The 7422-nt window shown below is 51.2% G+C and overlaps 1 pseudogene; it reads right to left on the reverse strand.

Moving 5' to 3' along the window:
- Nucleotides 1-2775: 2775 nt before the first annotated feature.
- Nucleotides 2776-4338, reverse strand: LOC121161611 (annotated as a pseudogene).
- Between the last annotated feature and the right edge of the window lie 3084 nt (nucleotides 4339-7422).

Here is a 7422-nt window from a genome sequence, read left to right on the forward strand (position 1 = left end):
CTGAGTTTTCCTTTCAGGAGGGGGATGTGATGTGTCTCTCTCCCAAGGGCACATGGGACCTGTCCCAGCAACCCCACCCTGAGGGGTTTGTCCTATATACCGTCATGTATGATTTTAGTTGATTGCATAAGTGTATTTCTGAATATGTTCACAAAGAAACTCTTAACACCACCTGGGTGGTTACAAACTATGGCTTAAAGCCAAATGCAGGTTAAAAATGAGCTAGAAACCATCTGAATTTCATCAGCAGGAAGGCATATTCAGATTCACCATAGTGAATTACATTAAAGAGAGTCTGTTATTTTTTAAAAGTCAAATGCATGATCTATCATTGTATATATATAAAGCTTAAAAGGCTAAGGTACAGAAAGAAGGCAAGAGAGGTCTTCTATCCACTGGTTCTTTCCCCCAAATGACCACAGTGGCCTGGGGTGGGCTATACCAAAGCCAGGAGCCTGGAACTCCACCTGGGTCACCCATGTGGATGGCAGGTGTCTAAGCACTTGGGCCCACTCCTGCTTTCCCAGGAAGTTAACAGCAAGCTCGATTGGACTTAGAGCAGCCAGAACTTGAACTGGCACTCTTGTGAAATGCTGGCAATTCAAGTGGTGGCCTAATTTGCTGTACTACCATGCCTGTCCCCACGAATATTAAAAATGTCTCTGGGGGTAATGTGGGCTGTGGGGTGATTAAGCAACCTTTTGTTTCTGATCTAAAAGCAGTTCTATTATATGTAACAGGAAGCAAAATGGAAACACATACTCCTTGGCAAGTCAGAGTCCATACCTACAGGCTAGCAGCGATGCTAGAGTGTGGCTTTGTCCCCCACGAGGCTGTGACAGCTGTGTGTGTGGCTTTCCCTTTGTGGACCATCAGCCTGAGAGGAGCCATTTCCGTTTTGTAGGCAAGCAACTTTATTCCGCAGGTCTCTGGCTCTCAGTGCCTAAAATATGGATCAGAATGTCATGTGACAAGATTGTCTTGAGGGACAAAGCATTGAGTGCCTTCTAAACAGTAGGTGCCCAACGGATGGGGGTGGTGGAAATGGTGATGATGGTGATAGTGGTGGTGATAATGATGATGGTGGTGATGATGATGATGGTAGCAGCGAAGGTGACAGTGATAATGGTGGTGGTGCTAATGATGATGGTGGTGATGATGATGATGGTAGCAGCGAAGGTGACAGTGATAATGGTGGTGGTGCTAATGATGATGGTGGTGATGATGATGATGGTAGCAGCGAAGGTGACAGTGATAATGGTGGTGGTGCTAATGATAATGGTGATGATGATGGTGATGCCAATACTGATGTTGATGATAATGCAAGAAGAGGACGAAGAGAAAAAAAAAATTTAAAAAACCAGAGGCAGGACCAGATGAAGAGAAGCATGAAAAGGAAGGGAACATGAGAGGCCAGGGAAGCCCACCGTGTGCCAGGCGCTTATGGCATCAGGGTATCCAACTTTCTCCCGGCTCTGTGACACACAGGGCAGCCACCCCGGGGTGAGTTTTATGATGGGAAATCAGATGGCTCCATGGGGTGACCCAGCCACAAGAGCAGCAGTGTGTGAAACTCTGCAGATCTCTCCCTGGTTCCAAAGCTCCCCTCATTGACTGGCACAGGCTCGGTACACAGAAGGTGCACACTAAATGCTAGCCAATGCTGTTTTTCCATCTGGTAATTCACTCCCCAAGTGACTGCAACAGCCGGAGCTGAGCCAATCCAAAGCCAGGAACCAGGAGCTTCTTCCGGGTCTCCCATGTGGATGCAGGATCCCAAGGCTTTGGGCCATCCTCTGCTGCTTTCCCAGGCCATAAGCAGGGAGCTGGCCACAAGCAGGGGCTGCTGGGATTAGAACCGGCACCCATTTGGGATCCCTGCGCGTTCAAGGCAAGGACTTTAGCCACTAGGCCATTGCATCAGGCCCCAGAAGCAATTTTGATTTGAGAATTTTTCAGTTGGATATTGAATTACCTTGCAGAGGGGATAGAAGTTTCAATACAAAATTCATTTATGTTAAACATACATTTTACATGTGTAGGATAAGAACATTTTTCTTTAATATTTTTTGATGTGCCTAGCATTTTGACCATGATCCAACTCATGAGGACAGGGTTTTCCATTGGCGATTTCCTGCCGACACTTAGAAGTTTCTGACTGGAGAACATTCTGGAATTCTCTCATTAGGGATGCTCAACTTGTACTATCTATGCCATTTACATATACATATATCAGCCTCAAACTGAAGGAGTCATTTAGTATTTTACAGTTTTTCCAAAAATCTAGCTCCATAATTACTTTCTTCTCTTGGAAAAATATCCTATCAAATACTATGAGAAGTTCTCCTTATTTTGAAAATGCTTACTGTCGTCTAATAGTAGGATTCAAAATGAGAATGACCATGCCCAGAGGGCTGTGGGGGAGGAGGCGCAGGCAGGGAGTAAGGAAAGTTAAGCATTGGATGAGGTGCCTTGTAGGTGCAGCCCAGCCCACATTCACAGATGGGGGCGGCAGGGGAGGCAAAAAGTTGTGTGTGTCACACACGAGGAGGGAGCAGGTGGTGTGGCGTTACGGGTCCTCTCGTCCTGGAGTTGGATGTCCTGCCATCTCCTGGCATCCCGCGTGCTGCTGAGGTGGTGGCCCGCCACGGCAAGCTCAAGCACATCGACTCCTCGCAAAGCCCCAGGTAAATTCTTGCCGCAGAATTCTTTCGCACGCCCTGAAGCAGCACTGTAGCCATTCCAGTTCTGATGTATTTCAGCAAAATCATCACCTCATTCATTAAGATCAGATTTGGGTCTTTTCCGACCTTGAAGCTGTAATTTTTTTTCTCTGGCTTCTTTTTCTTTTTCCTCATCATTGAAAGCTAAGGCGTCTGGGGGTGGCTCCTCACTGTTCTTCCAGGAAGCGTCGATTCCTTACCATGTTTTAGCTTTTTTTGTAAATATATACTGGATGAAGTCTTTCACTGATGGAGCAAAATATAATCTCCTTTATCTTAATACCTTTATTCTCATGTGATCTGAAGAATTAAATCTTGGCACATGAAACAGATGGTCAAAGCTCCAATGAGCTCAAACATCTTTCCTGCTGCTTGTCAATCACTTGTAAAAACTGCCGTCTCTTCATGAAGTCTCATAGATTTAACTATTCCTAATTGTCCGGTAATGCTTGAAACCATTCCAAGAGGCTTTAATTCAGTATCTTCAGGCAGAGCAACAGTGGGTTCTTCAACAGAAGGTAGTTCATTAAGAAGTAGCTCATCCTTTTTGGTTTTTTTAGAGATTTATTTTGTTTTTATTGAAAAGGCAGATTTACAGAGTTGAGCCGATCTGAAGCCAGGAGCCCAGAGGTTTTTCCGGATCTCCCACGCGGGTGCAGGGTCCCGAGGCTTTGGGTCGAACTCACTGTTTTTCTAGGCCACAAGCAGGGAGCTGGATGGGAAGTAGGGCTGCTGGGATTAGAACCCATGTCCATACGGGATCCCGGCACTGTGCAAGATGAGGACTTTAGCTGCTAGGCCACCGTGCAGGGCCCAGTAACTCATCTTTTAAGAGGAAAATTCTCACTCTCCTCAACTTGTAAATCATCTCCTCCATCTCACAGCACTAGAGGAAGTGATACAGAAGATGAAGAGGACGAGGGGGAGGAAGATGATGACGAGCAAGAAGAGCTTAAACTATCTGAGTTTGAATCACTACTTCTCTATATTAGTGGTCCACATTTGAGGTTATTTCTAAAAGGGTTTGTGTCTCTTTAAATGGTGTTTCAGGAGTGGTTGCCAGGACCGAGGAGCCTGTTTCCTGGGGAGCCCCCTGTAATGAAGGTGCTGGTTATTGGGCTGTCTCCTATGGGAAGCCCCAGGTCACCCAGGGGCTGGGCTTAGACCTCAAACCTGTTTCTGCCTGCTGGCGGCGGCTGCAGGGCTCTGCCACTAGCAGGCACTAGGGGGAGGCTGTGGGGCCGAAGAGTGTGGAGAACCTGGAGCCTTCTTCCATGGACCCCTCCCCTTCTTCACAGCAGCAGGTGGCAGCCACATCTGACCTTTTTCAGTGCCTCTCAAACCTGCACCATCTCACCCACCCAAAGCCTCGGCCAGCCAGGCAGGCCCTCTCAGCGTGGTGCAGACCCCCTGAAGCATGGGAGGTGGGGGGGTCTCATCTCTTACCTATTGCCCTCCCCATGGCTCCCACCACCAACCTGGGGGCTGCCGCTTCCTGGAGCTGTGTCTCTGCTTAGTTCTGGTCCTCTGCCCTGTCTGGACACCTCCTGCTCTCTGCCGAGGTAACTGCCGGGGTGGGGCACTGCCTGCTTCTCGGCTGGACCCTCACTGACATGCTGGGTCAAGTAGAGCAGCAATGGTCACTTTTCCTCAGACCCTGGTCTTCTTGGGGGGAAGCGGGGAGAGAGAGAGAACATCGGGGTACCCTCTACAACCCTGGCAGAAGGGCTGGCAGCACAGCAGGATGATGGTGCTGCCTGGGAAGTCTCACATCCTGGCGGGCAGCAGACACACCTTTCCCTGGAGTCTGGACCAGACCCTCTACAGCTTCACAGGGGCGGGAGGGGGCATTCCATCCCAGCTCCAGTCCTGCATGACTGGATTCAGACTGAATCACCAAAGGGGTTGGATCTGAGAACAAGCATGGTACATCTGTTTAGGCTCAGCTCCTGCCCTGTGCTTGGGGTTTGCCAGCAGCCAGTCCATTAAAGCCATCTGCAGAAAGATGGCTCTCCTGTGTCCCCCATTGGGCAGCTCAAGGCAGCTGCCCTGAGACAGTCTGACCAGGGAGGGGCCCCCTGGACCCTTCTCTCCGTGTTAGGGCATGGCAGTCCTGATGACGGTGAGTCTGCTCACTTGGGACCATGCCTGACTACCCTGTGAGACAGATATTGCTCCAGCCGCCTTTACTGGTAACAGAATGGAGCCCCAGAACAAGTTTGGCAAACAAGCGGCACGCTGGCATCTGGAGCCTTTGGTGTGGACCAGGAGCCTGCCTCGTCCTCTCTTCTGGCTCTCAGTTCTTTCTTCTGGAGCCTTCCTCCACCCTCCTCCCACCCCACTGGCTCCCTCTGTGGGGCCTGACCCCACCCTGTATCCTCCCATGGGAGGGGACTGAGGGGGGAGAGAGAGAAAGCTCTTCCATCCACTGGCTCACTCCCCAGATGGCTGCAATGACCAGGGCTTGGTCAGGCAGAAGCTAGGCACCAGGAGCTTCTTCTGGGTCTCCCACGTGGGTTAAGGTCCCAAGCACTTGGGCCATCCTCTATTGCTTTCCCAAACCACAAACAAGGAGCTGGACTAGAAGTGGAGCAGCCGAAACTTTCTCCTAGGGGATATTGGCTCATAGGTGGTGGTTTTTCCCACTGCGTCATCATGCTAGCTCCATCACAAGATGCGATACAGAACTGGCATTACCTATTGACATTACCCATGTCCTTTCATAGCCAGCATGAGTACCTCCCCGAGGTCCTTGATCTTCTGTTGTCTGGGGTCGCATGGCTCCCCTGTTTCCCAGCAGCATCGGCATGGGCTGGCGCTTTCCTTTCTTCTCGCCTCAGTTTTCTCATCTGTAAAGTGGGAGGCAAAGGCCGGTAGACCACTCAGGTCTTCACTGGCAGAGCCTGGCCTGAGCACACAGGAGCATGAATCCGATTCCCCCTCTAGCCTGCAACTCCCCTGTCTCCCAGACAAGGGTGACATCGGCCGGGCCTTGTTCCTGCTAGGATGTGGTTGTGTAAAGCTGGACCCCACGTCATGTCTGTCCACTTCCTCGGGTTCCTCTTCAACCCTTCTGCACACCACCTTCTCCATGGTGCTTTCTGGAAAACACAGCTCCCATCGGGCCAGTGCCCCGCTCAGATCCCTGGCTCAGCTCTCCTGGCTGCCACACGCGGGGTCAATGCCGCAGTCGCCTCGCCAGGCCCTCCTCCTCCGGCCCCTGTGTTCCCTGTCGCCCCTCTCCTGACCTGACTCTCCCTCCATCTCCATCTCCAGTCTCAACCAAAGGGACCGGCTCCCAGCGCATGGCTTTAACAGGTGCCTGCGTCCTGTTGGACTCGAAGGGGCCTGTGCCTGGTACTCCTGGGTCAGTGTCAAGGCAAAGGGAACAGTGAACTTGTCATTTTCCTCTCTTCCCTGGACCCTGCTGTCTTCCCAGCGTCCCCAGGCCTCCCTCACCGCCTGCTGGCTGCTGCCCCAGCCCCTCCCTGTCTTCCTTGTTCGTTGTACTCTTCAAAGACTTTTATTTTGAAGCCTATGCGAGAGTCAAAACCAGGGTGACCTGCTTTCCTTTGAGTTTGTCCACAGGGCTTGAGTGGCAGCCCTCACTGCATGGTGCAGTGGACGCCCAGCTGAGCCCAGTTTCTCTGCCTCTGGAACCCCCACTGTTAGAGGGGGGACCCGGTTCTCCCCATTCTTCCTGCAGGTTGAGTGTAGTGTGCAGGGTCACCATTCACCACCTGAGCCCTCCTCCAAACTTTTCTGCCCATAGGATGTCCGTGGAGCTATTAGAAAGACACCTGACATGCCTTACCCCCTGCACCCCCTCCCCACATACACACATATCCCTGCCTTGCTCTGATGCTTCGGCAGCTCTGAGCCTGTCTCCTCGGGTGTGGAGTGGAGTGGTTGCTGCCAGCATTACTGCACAAGGGCAGGCAAAGCACCAGGCTGCCTCCTGGCACCTGTGCCCCTGCTCCCCCATTCAGTGAGCCTCTCAGCTCCAGGCCGAGTGAAGTCAGGAGCACTGGGGTCTGCAAGAAGCCCACCTTGTGACCTGAGGTGATGTTTTCTCCTCTCCAGGAGGCTGTCCCACATCTGTCAAGTAAGAGGAACAGCAAGAGAGGGACACACGTTGCCAGTTTCACCAAGTGCAAGGCATGTGTCCTGCCTTCTTCAGGGAGGGAGGACTGGACGGTCTCTTGGGTCAAGAAAACGCAGTGCTTAAGTGAGGAGGTTGGGACGGCGAAGCTTGTGTGTGTGTGTGTGTGATGCACAGATGTGTGACAGCCCTGAGTGCCCACAGACCACAAAGGCCAATACATAACATTTAAAAATCAACCAGTGAAAAATACCAACATAAGCTGTTTTATTTTTTTTAAAATTATTTTTATTGGAAAGGCAGATTTGCAGAGGGAAGGAGAGACAAAGAGAAAGATGTTCCATCTGCTGGTTCACTCCCTAAGTGGCCAGAGCGGAGCCGAGCTGAAATCAGGAGCCAGGAGTTTCTTCTGGATCTACCACCTAGGTGCAGGGTCTCGAGGCTTTGGGCCATCCTCTACTGCTTTCCCAGGTCACAACAGGGAGCTGAATGGGAAGTAGAGCAGCTGGGACATGAACTAGTGTCTATATGGGATCCTGGAACGTACAAGGTGAGGATTTAGCCACTGAGCAATCGCGCCAGGCCTGTAAGCTGATT

Source organism: Ochotona curzoniae, unplaced genomic scaffold (assembly GCF_017591425.1).
Source record: "Ochotona curzoniae isolate NIBS_2020 unplaced genomic scaffold, NIBS_Ocur_1.0 contig_1014, whole genome shotgun sequence".
NCBI classification, from domain to species: domain Eukaryota; kingdom Metazoa; phylum Chordata; class Mammalia; order Lagomorpha; family Ochotonidae; genus Ochotona; species Ochotona curzoniae.